Genomic DNA, 16,763 nt, shown 5'->3' with positions numbered 1-16,763 from the left:
TACATAAATGCATAAGTTTAAGGAGAGCAGTTGTGGCTATGAGGTCCTGCAGCACAGACATTTATAAACTTCTGGCTTTCAGATCTGTTGCTGACAGGAATGAGAGCAGACACCTAGCTTATTACAGCTGCACCCAGCTTGAAACCACTTCGGAATCAGGGTCTCCTCATGCCCTGTCCTGGGTCCAGACTGTTGGAGGAGCAAGGGCAGCAGGCGATTACAAAAATGGCATTGTGGCCTGGTGGTATCACAGTGGTGACAGCATTCTAGGGACCCAGAAATATCCTGACCCCAGCTAGAGGTAAAAGGGACACAGGATGACTCCCTTCTAGCACAAGAGCACCTCAGGGTCTGAGGCTAAGAACACAGGCTCTAGACAGCACAGCTGCTTCTCACCACTGTTTTTTTTTTTTTTTTTTTTTTGGTCTTTTTCCTTTTCATCGGTACCGGGGATCAAACTCATGACTGCCTGCTTTCAAGGCAGGTGCTTATGCCGCTGAGCTAAACCCCCAATCCCTTCTCACCACTTCTAACTGGTCTCATCCGGATTCCACCCCATTTCACTGCTCCCATCCCATAACATCACCATTGCATAGTTTGGAGGTCTCTCAGGTTCTTTCTAAGCAGTCCACGGAGAACAGAAGCAAAAAACAGTTGTCTAGCAAACATCTAGCACTCCCTTTTTTGCCCTGGCCTTGCAATTGATGCCATGACACCGGAAGATACCGCCTACGTTGGCCCTCCTAATTGGACAGTTCTTACAGCCGGCCTCTTCATCACTGATTGGCTCCTGCTCAAAATCAACAAACCTATGAATTTGAAGCTTAGCTACAGGAATGCCCCTACTCTTTAACAAAGAGGAAATAACTTGTTCAAAAAGTTCCCATTCTGATGATGGGGAGTTACCCATTCTCAATCCCTGTGTATATGCCACTCCCTGCTTCTTTCACTTTTCACTTACCCGGGTCCTCTGTAGCAGCAGTCTTCTTGCAACTCCCGATTCTCCTTCCACTGGAAAAAACGCTCCGAATGCTTATATTCCAAGCCCCAAGTTCGGGCGCCAAGCCCCATGTTCGGGAGCCAAGTGCCAGGTGCTGCGGCCAGCGCGGGGAAGGAGTCAGGCGAGAGACTGAAGACACAGGGAGACCAGTTGCTCAGGAGGCAAAAGGCGATTTATTGAAGGACTACAGAATTTTTATAATGTTTCAAAACAAAGAGCAGTACAAGTCACTTCAGGACACTTTCTTGTGCACAAGCAAATGTAAACATGCTCCTGGGCCCGTGAGGAACTTCTATGTTGTGCAGCCCAGGAGGTAAACATGTTCTTGGGCCCATGAGAAACTTCTATTTTTTATGTTATGAAGCTATTCACAGGTTAATATCAGCGCGATGCTTTGTCTAGATGGCTGAGGGAATGGATGAGGTCCAGCTTCAGTGTGTGGTTTCCCACACCCGTTCACTCTGGGACCCCTGGTTCCAGCTCCCAACATATCCCCCTTATTTCTTTGACAAAGCGTCGCATGGGAATTTCTTTAGCAGATGATTCTAACTTAAAACGTTTCAAGTCCAAACACACATTTCTCATTTGCCCAACAACAGTTCTCACAAAATATGGAAAAATTGTTATCATGTCAATAAATGCTAGAGCTCCAATACCAGCTAGAATGATAAAATGTGAAATGCCCGTGAGGCTTGGGAAATGGCTGGTTAATGCGTTGAATATTTGCTCAGTTTCTTTTGCTATGTCAACTTTTATTGCTGGTGCATTGGTTATATCTTGGATAGTCTTATGCAGCTTAAGCAAATCTAGAGAAGTATTGGAATTATGCCATATTCATAGCAAATGATTTTTCACCCTATCCCAAGGTAAATCACTTTCATTATATCTATGTGAAGTAACATAAATATGTTCGTATAAGGCATGACATTTCAAAGAAGACTGTATTTGCAAAGCATATAATTGATCTCCTAAGGTTATTACTGTATGTTGTAGAGCATTTAATTTTTGTTGAATCAGACTATCCCAATTTTCCTGTATTTTCAAAACCAAAGAAACATTATGGGATAATTCATTAACATATGTTGGGAGCCACAGCCCCGAGCCCGGTCGCCTCACTTGGCGGACGTGAGGCCTGTAGTAAAGAGTGAGGCCTGAGGTAGATTACCCCTCCCATCGAATATGTTAGTTTCCTGCTTACCGCGTAAACAACCCGCTCAACAATATAGTCTGCCTGGCAACTGATGATGTTAGCCAATCAGCTTGCCTTGCTTACTTTAACATGATTGGACACTGTACCCGTATATATACCGGTGCCACCCCTGGGCGGAAGAAGAAGCCAGATAGAAGCCCGGAAGTAGAAGCCCAAAAGGAGCCGCGGAGAGCGGACCAAAGGAGGCTTCAGCTGGGAGAACCCAGGGCAGGCTGTACGGAGAAGGAAAATAAAAAGAAAAGGTTGTCCACTACCAGACTTTGTCGTGTGTCCTTCCTGCCGGCCGGGAGCGGACATCGACATTTGGAGGCCTGCCCGGGGACTGATCACCCCTGAGACGTGGAAGTGGACAACGCTCCAGTACAGAGCTGCGAGACAGGTGAGTTGGGGATAAGCCTGGGCTCTGGGTGGCGCGCACCTACAGGGCTTTTAGACTCCCCTCAGGCTCACGCGTAAGTGGCGGATTCCTTGGGCCTCACGCGGTGAGTAACATATTAAAAAATGGGAAACATGCTAGGTAGCGGCACTAAGAGCGAGGGTGGTTGTGGAGAAAGCTCTCAAGAGCTTACAAAAGTACGCAGGGTATCTGAGCAGGCCCAGTCAGGGAGCTCCCGAGAGGTGTCCGTCAAGGGGAACAAGGATGCTAAGGAGGAGGACGGGACTCTAGCCTGACTCCGTCTGACTCCGAGGACGAGGGAAAGTTGAATGGCAAGGAGGCCAAAGAGACCAGCTGTCAGGAGCCTAAGTCGCTCAATAAGGAGTCGCAGGGTTCTTTTCCAGCGTCACGCCGCGAATTGCGCTCTGCTCAACCTGGTCTGCGGAGGAGTAGAGAGCTCCTGAGTGCGCCCTGGCGCGAGAGGGAGGCGGTCCCTCGCCACGAGGCGGCCGCCTGGGAGCTCCCTCCCCTTTCGCCAGAACAGGAAGTGATGCACGGGCCCCCATTTTCCGCCCAATCACGGCCGCTGTCTTATGCTCCGCCGCCGGCGGGTCGGTATTTTTACAGGCGGCTTTGGCAGGGGGGACGCTTGTCTCATGAGGTACATCCACCTGGGATAGATAGTGGCCCCTACGAGATATTTCCTGTACAAGTAGCTATGGGCCAGGGACGCAATGTATGGGAGCCTTTTGAGATAAAGCAGATTAGAGAACTTAAAAATGCAGTTACAACCTTTGGGCCGACTGCGCCTTACACCATTGCCATGCTGGAGAATCTGTCTTCTGGGCCCCTCACCCCCGCGGACTGGATTCAGCTGGCAAAGGCCTGTCTGCCCTCGGGCAGTTACCTGGATTGGCGAGCCTGGTACGCAGAGTTCTCTGCAGAGCAGGCTGAGAAAAACGCCAATCGGGGAAACCGGGGGTGGAACAAGGAAATGCTTATGGGAGAAGGTCGGCACGCTGATGACCAGACCCAGTTCCCCGGCGCTGTCTATGAGCAAATCAATGCCATAGGACTCCGCGCCTGGAAGCAAGTAAGTGGTGCTGGAACAGCCTCCTTGTGTCTTTCAAAAATAATTCAGGGTACCACAGAGCCATTTGTTGACTTTGTGGCCCGAATGCAAGATGCTGCCGATAAGATATTTTCTGATCCGGGAGTGGCTCGACCGCTGGTAAGGCAGCTGATTTTCGAACAGTGTACAAAGGAGTGCAAGGCAGCGATAGCTCCTCATAAGAACAAGGACCTCAATGCCTGGATTAGGATATGCAGAGAGATAGGGGGGCCGCTCTCCAACTCGGGAGTGGCTGCTCTCCTGGCCGCGGCTATACAGCAGAGGGGACCTCGCGGGTTAGAAGGGGAATGTAAGGCTAAAGGGTGTTTTGCCTGCGGGGAGCCAGGACACATTAAACGTCACTGCCCAAACAATGCAGATGCTAGGCCTCGCCCTAGGAATGAAGAACCATATGTTTGTGGGCGATGCAAGAAGGGATCACACAAAGCTGAGGAGTGTAGGTCGGTCTTTGATGCTCAGGGCAACCGTATTTGTGGACAAGATGCTAGAGGGCCAAAAAACGGCCAGAGGGGGCCCCCTTCACAGGCAGGCCCCCGCCCCAGAGACAGGACAGCTCAGGATGGCAGCCTTCAACAAGGGCCACCCCTGGGTCAGCAGGTGTGGACCTCAGTGTCGCCTCCAGACTTATACAGAAGGTCACCATTAGGACGGATGGCGTTAGGACCCTAAATGACATGCAAAAGCTATTGGGAGACATTAATTGGATTAGGCCATATTTACATATACCAAATTCAGATCTCAAACCCCTGTTCGACCTTCTGAAGGGAGACCCAGATATAGCCTCCCACAGGAGGCTCACTCCTGAGGCAAGAGCTGCCTTACAGAGAGTGGAGGAAGCCTTAGGTGGGGCTACCTTACACAGAATTGAACCGGGGCGACCCTTTGATGTCTGTTTGCTACAGACTAGTCTACAGCCTACAGCGGTGATTTGGCAGAAAGGACCACTACTGTGGATACACCCTAAGGTCTCACCTGCAAAAGTCATAGAGCATTACCCGGAGGCAGTCGCTTCATTGGCCCTTGAAGCGCATGATAGAGCTGTCCAACATTTTGGCTCAGGACCACAAGCCATCCGAGTACCCTATACCGCCAGCCAGATCAAGACCCTGGCTGCCTGCATAGATACTTGGGCCATTCTGAGATGTGTTTTCCATGGGGATATAAACAATCAATACCCTAAAGACCCTATCTTGTCATTTGTCACTCAGCACCCTATAATTTTTCCAAAGGTTACTGCCTCTGAGCCATTAGTCCCAGCAACTACAATATACACAGATGGCTCTAAGACGGGGATAGGCGCCTATGTGATCCTAGGCAAGCCCCCGGTTACCATACAATTTGAACCAGATCAGCCTCAGGTGGTGGAACTGCAGATCGTTAAAATGATTCTTGAACGGTTCTCAGAAGCCATTAATATTGTCTCCGATTCTAGGTATGTGGTCAATGCTATGCAAGTGCTTGAGACTGCCGGTTTAATTAGATCCACTTCCACAGTGGCTGGGCTGTTCCTGTCTATCCAGACATTGCTTCAGAACAGACACCATAAGGTCTTCACCACCCACATAAGAGCACATACATCCCTGCCAGGGCCTATGGCACAGGGGAATGCGGCTGCTGACACTGCCACTCGCCCGTTATGGATTTTTACCTTACTAACACCAATCGAGCGAGCCCGTGCCTTCCATGATAAATTTCATGTTAATGCCAGGACACTAGCAAACCATTTCCATGTTTCTAGAGCAGATGCACGAGATATCGTGCGACTATGTGACTCCTGTGCCACATACAAACCTGCCATACCGATGGGAGTAAACCCTCGAGGTTTGATCCCTGGTGATGTTTGGCAGATGGACATCACACATATACAGGAGTTTGGGACTCTTAAATATGTTCATGTTTCCACAGACACCTGTTCTCACGTCATATTTGCAACAGCAGAAACAGGTGAAAAAGTGTCTAATGTGATCAATCATTGCCTGGCAGCTTGGGCCGCATGGGGCAAACCAAAAATATTAAAAACTGATAATGGACCAGCCTATATAGGCAAAGCTTTCAATGAGTTCTGCAAAATGATGGAGGTTCAATTAAAACATGGTATCCCATACAATCCCCAAGGTCAAGGAATCATTGAGAGGGCTCATAGAAGCCTCAAAGAAATTTTACAAAAACAAAAAGGGGGAGTAGGCCAAGGCCTGGCCCCAAAGGCACGATTATCCATGGCACTATTCACACACAATTTTTTAAATTTAAATAATGATAATCGCTCCCCAGCTGTGGAGCACTGCAACCCTTCCCCCAACCATAAAGGGTGGGTGAAGTGGAAAGATGTCCTGACAGGACAATGGATGGGCCCGGATCCAGTAATCAGCTGGAACCGAGGCGCGGTTTGTGTTTTCCCACAGGAACCGGGACGAGAACCACTGTGGATACCGGAGAGACTGACACGGGCAACAAAGCCCTCGACTAAAGATCAGACCTGCCCTACTGGAGATCCATCACAGACCAACCAACAAGATGAATAGAAATAGCGGTAGCCCGAAATGGACAAGAAGATCCTCAGGCATATGCATGGCTCGCTCGCCTAGCCTACGACCGAGTCTAGGGACGGTGAGCTTCCCACACTCCTCCTCTAAAAAATTATGATATAGCAGGGTAGATGAGTCAATGACGGGTAAGAGCGTGCCTCCCCAGCATGACTCGACCTAAGCCAGGCCCTACCCCATCCTGCACGTAAGCCGCTGGACTGTTAGATGCTGCCCAGGTCTAAATTTCTCTCCGAGGGAATTTCTTTACGGAGAGAGAATGAGTGCAAGCTTGTGTGCATCCAGGTTCCGTCCAGTTTGTGCCTGGCCCTAGAAAAAGGACGAGGGCCTCAGGGCCTTGGCAGACCATGGGACGGCCGACCAGGGTCTAAGCCAAGGACCTACGGTGGGCCTACGCATAGGGCATAAGCCTCTGCACCCAGTCCAGGAAGGGCTACAATGCGCACATTCATAAAAAATAAAAAAGGGGGAGATGTTGGGAGCCACAGCCCCGAGCCCGGTCGCCTCACTTGGCGGACGTGAGGCCTGTAGTAAAGAGTGAGGCCTGAGGTAGATTACCCCTCCCATCGAATATGTTAGTTTCCTGCTTACCGCGTAAACAACCCGCTCAACAATATAGTCTGCCTGGCAACTGATGATGTTAGCCAATCAGCTTGCCTTGCTTACTTTAACATGATTGGACACCGTACCCGTATATATACCGGTGCCACCCCTGGGCGGAAGAAGAAGCCAGATAGAAGCCCGGAAGTAGAAGCCCAAAAGGAGCCGCGGAGAGCGGACCGGTAGAGGCTTTGGGGCAGACTGAAGCACAAAAGGAGCCGCGGGGAGCGGACATCGACAAACATAGGATGCAGTTTGCACACTTTCTGTAAGAGATATTGCGGACATTGTAGTGGAGGCTATCAAAGTAATAAGTGCAGCAATTCCAGTCATTAACATCCCAACAAATCGTTTGGCCCGATTTAAAAACTTAGTTAATTTTTGCAAAATAATCACACAAGGATCTTGATACCACTCTGTGGTGATATTAACAGGTAAAAATACAAATGGAGGTTGTTTGAACAGTAATATGGATGAGTGATTTCGTGAAGCATTAACACAATTGGATAAGATGCAATCTTTACAAGTAATTTCATAAGATTCATTGTTCTTATTTACAGTAAGTTCTCCACTTATAACACCATATGGTTAAGAAATACAAGCTATGATAGTTACAAAATTTTTACTGTGCCATTAACAGAAATAGCATCCTGTGTCCCTATATGTTGCCATACAAATTTTCCTTTGCAACAGCAATGTAATCAAGTGCTGCAACCAACTTCCACAGCATGGTAAAAAAGGTGATGTTATTCCTTGTCCATATTCCATATAATAAATTTTGGGGCCTGTAGGTTGTTTCTCTGTAATCACTCCAATCACATAGATCTTTGTAACATATAGTATAATTATGATGGCACAAACGCCATGAGGGTCCATATACAATTTTGCTTGGATATTTTTGTCTACATTCTGGAATATGCTCAGGGGGATTAACTTTTCCCACTCTAGTTTCACTACTGTTGTGAAATACATACATCATATCTACTCCCCAGTGCATTCCATTAGTAAAGTTTCCATCCCAATCAGAATATCTTTCTATTAATGTACAATTCTTATTTGTTTTAGAAAAACATAAGGGTAATGAAACAGACATTTCAGTGTAATTATATAAAATAGAGATAGGTTGTATATGAGTGGAAGAAGGAAAACTTAAGACACGAGTATTATTTACATAAACAGTAACATCATCGTTGTCGCCCCATGACATAGGGTGCAACAAAGGAGGATTAGGTACAAATGCCCAATAGTTATCCGCCCACACAGGCATATAAAATATATGCAAAACCCAAATAATGCTTAACAGTTGAGCCAAAAACAGAAGAGTTTCATCTCTTGTCGCAGGAGGCCTTCTGGTCATTGTTCTCGTCCTCGAGGTCATGGTTAGTCGAAGCATCGTCCTGCGCAATTTTTCTATCTTGCTCTTGGGCAAGTCGTACACAGCGTTCTGGGATCCACCTGGGTGTATCAGCATCTGTGGGAAAAACACAAACATACCCTCTTCCCCATATCAATACTGGGTCAGGGCCATGTAATAGATTAGTTAATGGGTCTTTCCAATAAACCATTGGCTTGGAGGGCAAATCAGGAGACCAATGTCTCTCAGCTGCAGATCTATTGGAAGCATCAAAAGTTAAAAAATTAAGAACGTAAAGAGCATGGTTAAGAAGGGTTTTGGGAAAATACTTATACCATCTCCCCCTTTTAAATTTCTTTAATGTGTTTTTTTAGTGAGAGATTAGCACGTTCAACAGTTCCTTGTCCTTGAGGATTATAAGGCAGTCCAGTAACATGTTTAATATGGAAAGTCTGACAGAATATGGCAAAGGGTTTACTAACATATGCTGGGCCATTATCAGTTTTAATGGATCCAGGAATGCCCAGGATAGAGAAACAATATAGTAGGTGTTGTATTACATGGGTGGCAGTTTCTCCAGTCATAGGTGAAACAAGCATGTAATGAGAAAAGGTGTCTATGGTAACGTGTAGGTATTTTAATGACCCAAAAAAAGGATAATGAGTGACATCCATCTGCCAGAAGTCATTTGGACGGAGTCCTGGAGGGTTGACTCCAAAATGCGGTACTGGAAGGAGATGCTCACATGAGGGACAGTTTTTAACAATTTCTTGTGCTTGCTGCCGTGTTATACCATATTGATAACGTAAAACCTGTGCAGCTTGGTGATGAAGAGCATGTGACTGTTGTGCTTGCAAAACAGCAGACAGTCCAATATGCATGGCTCAATCTGCAATTGCATTTCCATGAGTCAAAGTGCCTGGAAGATTAGAGTGACTGCGAATATGTCCTACAAAACAAGGTGCAGATCGAGAATGTAAAGATGATTGAATAAGACCAAATAACTGTGCAACAAGGATATTAGCAGTGTTGATAACAGGGACACATTCTAAAATAGACAAGGCTTGTACTACATATTGGCTGTCTGAAAACAAATTAAAGGGAACATCAAAGAAAAGAATAAAAGCCTGATGAACAGCATAAAGTTCAGTCTCCTGAGCTGAAGTACTCCTCAATTGCCATACATAAGTTTGACTTGGGGATACTAAAGTAGCTTTTCCATTGGAGCTTCCATCTGAAAATAAAGTAATAGCATTAACAAGGGGTTTCATGCGTATGATTTGAGGAAATGAAAACGTAACTTTGGAGGCAAATTGAAGAATTTTATCCTTGGGATAATGGTGTTGGATTTGACTGGTATAGGATGCTAGAGAAAGAGGAAAATAATCAGTCATATTAAGCAACCATTCAAGCTGTTCAGATGTATAAGGGATTATAATAGAGTGAGGGTCGCTTCCTAAATGCATTATAGACAATTTTCTTCCTTGCATAATCCTTTCTGCAACCAAAGAGGCATAAGGGGGGAGAGCCTTTTTCGGGGAATGCGAACCATGAATCCATGAGAGAACTCCCTGCTGATATAACACACCTGTAGGGGAAAAAGACGTGTGTATGATGATAAGAGACCAGGGAGTGGAAAAATCACAATAATGAAGCTGCGCACTTTGAAGAGCCTTATTAACCAGTTCAAGAGCTTTGCGAGCTTCAGCCGTCATTTGGTGGGGTGAACTTGGGTCAGAATCTCCAGCTAATAAGGAAAACAATGGGTGGAGGTCTTGAGTAGTTAACTTTAGAGATGGCCGGATCCAATTAATTTCGCCTAAGAGTTTTTGAAAATCATGTAATGTACACAAGTGAGAAGTATTAACAGACAACGTTGAGGAGAAAAATGCCGTGGATATAAGTGAAAACCTAGATAAGAAAAAGGAGGTGAAGTTTGGACCTTCTCAGGTGCAATGACCAGCCCATTATTTGTTAAATCCTGATGAAGAGAGGCATATACTTGCAAAATCATCTCAGAATCTTGATGGGCTATTAAAATATCATCCATATAATGAATAATGGTGGCAGAGGCAAATTTAGATCTGGTATTGGCAATGGCTGCATGTACAAACTTTTGACACAAGGTGGGGCTCGAACCCACGACCATGAGATTAAGAGTCTCATGCTCTACCGACTGAGCTAGCTGGGCTGCTTGTAACAGGGTGGCTCAGAGAGTGGTGGCAGAGCAGAGGGCGGGGGGGTGGGTATAAGGAGGATGCCACATTCTCTGAGGATTTGGTTTTTTCTTATAAAACTTTCTCGAGTTCTTTTTTCCCATTTACTAGACTCAGAGTCCCCTTTTAAATAGTCCTTATTTAGAGTCCAAATTGAAAACACACCCACAGGAACCTTCTCAGGACCCCAAGCACAATAATAATCTTTAATCTTTTCTCTTACTGTTTTCCAAGTCTCAACATTAACCGTTCCCTGTTCAGGAAACCAGGGACAAACCTGATGCACAAAATCAACAAACCGATGAATTTGAAGCTTAGCTACAGGAATGCCCCTACTCTTTAACAAAGAGGAAATAACTTGTTCAAAAAGTTCCCGTTCTGATGATGGGGAGTTACCCCTTCTCAATCCCTGCATATATGCCACTCCCTGCTACTTTCACTTTTCACTTACCCGGGTGGTCTGTAGCAGTGGTCTTCTCGCAACTCTCGATTCTCCTTCCACTGGAAAAACGCTCCAAATGCTTATATTCAACAAGCCCCAAGTTTGGGTGCCAGGTGCCAGGTGCTGCGGCCAGCTGCAGGGAAGGAGTCAGGCGAGACACTGAAGACACAGGGAGACCAGTTGCTCAGGAGGCAAAAGGCGATTTATTGAAGGACTACAGAGTTTTTATAATGTTTCAAAACAAAGAGCAGTACAAGTCACTTCAGGACACTTTCTTGTGCACACAGCAAAGGTAAACATGCTCCTGGGCCCGTGAGAAACTTCTATGTTGTGCAGCCCAGGAGGTAAACATGTTCTTGGGCCCATGAGAAACTTCTATTTTTTATGTTTTGAAGCTATTCCCAGTTTAATATCAGCGCAATGCTTTGTCTAGAAGGCTGAGGTTACTGCAGGACCCCTGGCTCCTGCTCCCAACAGTGGTCCAGGGATTTAGCTTAAGCGCCTGCCTGGCAAGCTAGAGATCCTGCATTCCATACAAGATCTTGCTACCACAAACTGTGCTGCTATAAACATGGGTGCACATATATCACTGTGGTATGATGATTTTTATTCTTTTGGGTAGATACCCAGAAGGAGAATAGCTGCGCTGAGTGGGTCTGTAGACCAAGTTTATGTGAAATCTCCACACTAGTTTCCTCAGTGGTTGCTTTACCACCAACAGTGGAGAAGGGTTCCTTTTCCCCCCCTCAACCCCTCCAGCATTCGTTATATTTTGATTTCTTGACAGTAGGCATGTTTTCTGGGGCAAGGTGACATATCAGTGTTATTTAATTTGCAATTGTAAAGTGATAATTTATGCAGAACAATTTGTCACATATTTATTTGCTGTTTCTATTTCTTCATCTGAGAACTGTGTACTTCACCTCAGATGCACATTTTTGGATTGGGTCTTTAAATCTGAGAAGACTGAAATTTTTTAGTTTTCCATACTCTATTATAGTAACAGTTTGTCTGAGGAACAGTTGGCAAACATTTTCTCCCACGTTGTGGGTTGTCTCTTGAGTCTGTTAGTGATTTCTCTTGCTGTTAAAAAGTTTTTCAGTAGGGTGAGATTAATTCTCTTTGATTTTTGATGTGCAATCCAAGTTTTCTTCATAAAGTCTTTGCTTACATCAATCTCTTCAAGAATTTTACTTACTCTATCTTACAGCAGATTTAATGTTTCTGTTTTAATATAAGATCTTTGATCTATTCTGATCTTAGCTTAATACACTTTGAAAGATAATATTCAGAATGTATAGAGCCAGTTTTTCCAGCATCATTTATTAAGGAGGCTGCTTTTCTTCCAATGACTCTGTGTGGCACCTTTGTCAAAGATAAGATGGTTTAGTGGTCTGGGGTTGTTTCTCCATCTTCTAATTTGTTCCTTTGATCTTTGGGTCTGGTTTTGTTTGTTTTGTTTTTTGTCAGTACCACACCTTTTTTTAAAATCACAATACCTTTATAGTATAATTTCAAGTCAGGTATTTTGATGAACCCTATCTTTTCTTTGTTGCCCAGGATCACCTTTGCCACTCTAGGTCTCTTCTGGTTCCAGATGAATTTTAGGATTTATTTTGTGTAATTCTTTGAGATATGCTACTGGGTTTTGATTGGGATTGCACTAAATCTGTACAATAGCTTTGGAAGTATGGTCATTTTCACTATATTGAATTTCCCTACCCAAGACTATGGGATAGTTCTTCATTTTAGAATATCATCTTCAATCTCCTTGTTGAGAGTACTGTAGTTTACGTGTAGAGGTCATTTACATCCTTTGTTAGATTGATTCCTAAGTATTTCATTTTGTTGGATGCTATTGTAAAAGTTATTGTTTCCTCGATTTCTCTTTCCATGAGTTTTTTATTCTTGTTTATGAAGTCTATTGATTGTTGAGTGTTGCCTTTGTAACCAGCTATATTACTGAATTTGCTTCTTAAACTAGAAGTCTTTTGGTGGAATTTTTAGGGTCTTCTAAGTAGAGTATCATGTCTTCTGCAAATAATGATAGTTTAAGATTTTCCTTTACTATCTTTATACCTTTTATTTCTTTCTCTTGTCTAATTGCTCCAGCTAGTTTCCAGGACTATATTGAGTAAGAGTGGAGACAGTAAGATTTTAGACTGAAAGCTTTCAGTTTTTGTCCACTTAGTATGAGGTTGACTGTTGGTTTTTAATAAAAGGCTTTTATCAGATTGAGATAAAGTTCTTCTCTCCCAATTTTTATAGGTTTTTTATTATGAATAGGTGATGGACTTTGGCAAAATTTTTTTCTGCATCTATTGAAAAGATCAAATGATTTTTGCTTTTGGATAGGTCAATGCGGTGTATTATATGTATGGATTTATGTATGTTGAACCACCCCTGCATCCCAGGGAATAATTCCATTTAATCATGTTGTAAAATCTTCTTAATGATATTCTGCAGTCTGTTTGCCCGTATCTTATTGAGGATTTTTGCTTCAATGTTCACTCGCAGAATGGTCTGTAATTCTCTTTCTTATTTGGACTGTTCTCTGGTTTCAGTATCAGAGTAATGCCTGCTTCCAGGAATGAATTGAGTAGTACCATTTCCCATTTGATTTCATTAAATTTTGAGAAGTGGTGGTGTTAGGTCTTCTCTAAATTTCTTATTAATCCCTGCCATTTCATGGCTACCCCTGCTTTATTTCAAGGATCAGTGGACTCTTTCCATAATGGGCTGCAAATGTTTTCAGGATTCAGGTTCAATCCTCCAGGAATAAAAAATCCCCTGATGTCAGAAAATATTCTGAGAACAGGCCAGGGCAGGACACAACAGAACAGAGTCAGAAGTCTGTGTTAGAGGCAGCAGACTTTATTTTAATGATTTTCACTGATTTCTATTAATTTTCCACCTAGAAACCCAGTATGTGAACACAAAAGGAGTACAGTTACTGTGTAAAGGGAAGACATTACATTTAAATGATAGTAATGGTCTGCAACAGATAAAGATGAAATAAAAGCAAGCATCAGTTCTCCAAGACAAGCTTGCTACTCATTCAGACTCATAAAAATGCTGAATTCTGAAAGTCATCATATTGCCAAGCATGGGGGTGACAATTATTGCTGAAATGGAACAAAATTTCTAATCCAATTGAACATTTCCTTCTGATGAGACAGGGATACCCGAGGACTTCACACGCTAAGTTCCCCTTGCCATATAGTTCCCTTGTCACTAATCGGCACTCAGCTGTTCAGGATTTTAACATTCCTAGAAGTCGTATATTTCCTAAAGCCTGGTGATCCATTTTTTAACACCTTTTTGGCTTCAGAAATCTGTAGGATATTACTATGATCGCTTCTATATGTATACACTGCAGCCATGTGTGTTGGGACCCATGTACCAAATCTGGTCCCTGGATCCTTCCTCTCAGGTTCTGAAACTGTTCTCTGGCTCCTTGGCCTCATAAAAAAGTTGCCTTTCCCTTTTCACTTTTTTCCAAGATATTTATGCTTTGGAAACAGTCAAAACCAAACTTCTCTCATGGAAACAATGAGATAAAGAATGTATTTATTTTAAATTCTGTAAGTCAGGTATTTTGTACCTGTATAAAAGTTAAGAAATAAATATCTAATATAATTCAGCTAGCTGTATGTTCTGAATAATCTTCCAAATGCATCAACTCATTCTTCAACTAATTATGTAAATGAGTTTTTAATCTATGAAAACCCTAACAGTTTTTTAGCTTTTACCTGTTTCAGTTTGATTCAAGCAATTCTTTGGAGATCAAAACCACGTAATTTCCTGTACCATCCATTCTCTTTCAAGCAGGCATAACTGGCATCTGGTGAGGAATTCATGGTTAAAACAAATGAACTGCTAGAAACACCGAGACTCATGTTACATAGTACTTAGCAAGTTGATGGAAGCCTCCTTTATTATCTACCAATTTCACGTATAAGTACTGACATAGAAAAGTTATGCAGAATACTCACAATGATGTAAATAGGTGTATAATCATGATTTCTGAGAAATCACTATAATACCCCTCAATATGTTAATAAGGTAGCATATGTTGATAACTTAGCAATATATTTGTTGATAATAACCATCTACAGGTAAATAAAATTTACATGCAACAAAATTTTCAGGAAAATTACAGTTATGCTATCTGAAAGTTAATTTTCTGTTGGGGCCTATGCCTAAATATCTAGCCTCCCAAAAAGTGCACAGCAAAGGACCAAAAGAATCAGAAAAGTGGCATTGTCTTGAGAGTGAAATCTTCTTTAGAACTCATAAATCTGCTAACCAGCCAGCCACCTGTCCCTAGGCAGCCCATATTTAATCAGAACAAGCAAGGAAGTGAGTGGACAATGGTAAAAACCTGATCAGGCCCCTGGGAGAGGCTCAAGGAACCCACAGAGCAACAGATGATTCTAATTAAGAAAAACTACCCAGGAAGTCTCCAGGTGGCCTCAGCTGTGGTCTATCTTGTTCCTTATGGTGTCTCCTCATTCTCAATTCAATCATGCCCAGGCCACACCACAGCCCTGCACATGTATTCATCTTCAACCCTTTCCAACATCTCTCTCTTTTTTTGTTTTGTTGACTCCCAGGATGGGTAGCCAGCTTAAGGTGGGGAAGCATTGAGGAGAACTCCAATTTAAACTCATCATAGTCCATCAGTTCATAACAGTAGTCATTTACCAGTATAGCCAGCAATTGTCAGAGGATGTTAGTGATCTGAGCTTCCCCCACAGCCAAGCTTTTACATTACACCATATCTTCAGAGGCCAGGCTTTTCTGAAGGACATCCAAAGCCAAGCTAACATGAGACCTGCATTAACTACTGTCTTAGTTAGTTTTTACTTGTTTCTGAGACAAAATACCTGAAGCCCAAGTTGAGAATGGAAAGGTTTATTTCTTCAATTTTTGGAGGTTTGAGTCCACACTCAGATGGCTCCAAGGCAGTTGTGCTTGGCTAGGCCGAATTTCATGGCAGCTGCAAACAGCAAGCAGGAACCAGCAAAAAGCAAGACACACTTTCTTCCTGCCATTATATTACACTCTGGCTCCACCCCTACGTGGGTGTAGCACTAACATCATCAATCCTTGTACTACACAATGAACCATCACAAATGCACAATGCAAACTCATGAAGCCTGGGGGACACAGGCATAAATGATGACATTCCACCCCTGGCCCCCAGGACTCATGTACATCCATTATACAAAAGACATTTAGTCCACTTCCAAGAGCTGCCAACATCCTATGTTTCAGCATGGCTGAACAGTCCAATTGCCAATGTCCTCCAAGATCTAAGGCAAACTCTTAACTGTAACCCCTGTACAAATGAAACAAGGTTAAACATTTCTCAAATGCAAAGGCACAAAGTAAACATTACCATTCCAAAAGTTACAAGAAGGGGAATATAAAGCATTGGAAACAAAAGAAGTCCAGCAGGGTGAACATTAAGTCCTAGAATTCCTTGTTCAGCATCAGGAGCAATCTGGTTACAATCTCCAAAAGGCTTGGGTAATTCCACCCCCATGGCACTCCAGCGATTTTAACTCCCGCAGCTTTTCTCTTAAATCTTCTCTTCTCTCTTTTTGCAGCTTCCCTTGAATCATCCACATTCCTGCCTTTTCCAATCTTCTGTAGTCTCCACCACACCTTTGGCTTCACCCTTATGTCTTCACAAATTGCCCTCTCAGGGGCACACTTTTTGGCCTCCCATGCAATTTGCAAGTGAGGTGGATGCCATCTTGCCTCAGAATTTGTGCATTTTCCTTGCACCTAAAATCAGCACCTTGTGGATGCCACCAAGGTTTGCTGCTGACTGGAGCAGTACCTAGGCTTTTCTGTCTTTTGGCTATAGGGGTCAGTTGCC

General features: G+C 43.7%; 1 non-coding gene across 1 annotated transcript; it reads right to left on the bottom strand.

Annotated features, from left to right (window-relative positions):
- Positions 1-10,332: 10,332 nt before the first annotated feature.
- Trnak-cuu (transfer RNA lysine (anticodon CUU)) lies at positions 10,333-10,406 on the bottom strand. Its single transcript has one exon. It is a non-coding gene; the product is annotated as a tRNA-Lys (tRNA).
- Positions 10,407-16,763: the final 6,357 nt, after the last annotated feature.

The sequence above is a fragment of the Cavia porcellus genome, unplaced genomic scaffold (assembly GCF_034190915.1).
Source record: "Cavia porcellus strain 051 isolate PalLab524CR breed Dunkin Hartley unplaced genomic scaffold, mCavPor4.1 scaffold_34, whole genome shotgun sequence".
Classification (NCBI taxonomy): Eukaryota; Metazoa; Chordata; class Mammalia; order Rodentia; family Caviidae; genus Cavia; species Cavia porcellus.
The sequence above is the reverse complement of the archived record's forward strand: the minus strand, read 5'-3'. Positions and strand labels throughout refer to the sequence as shown.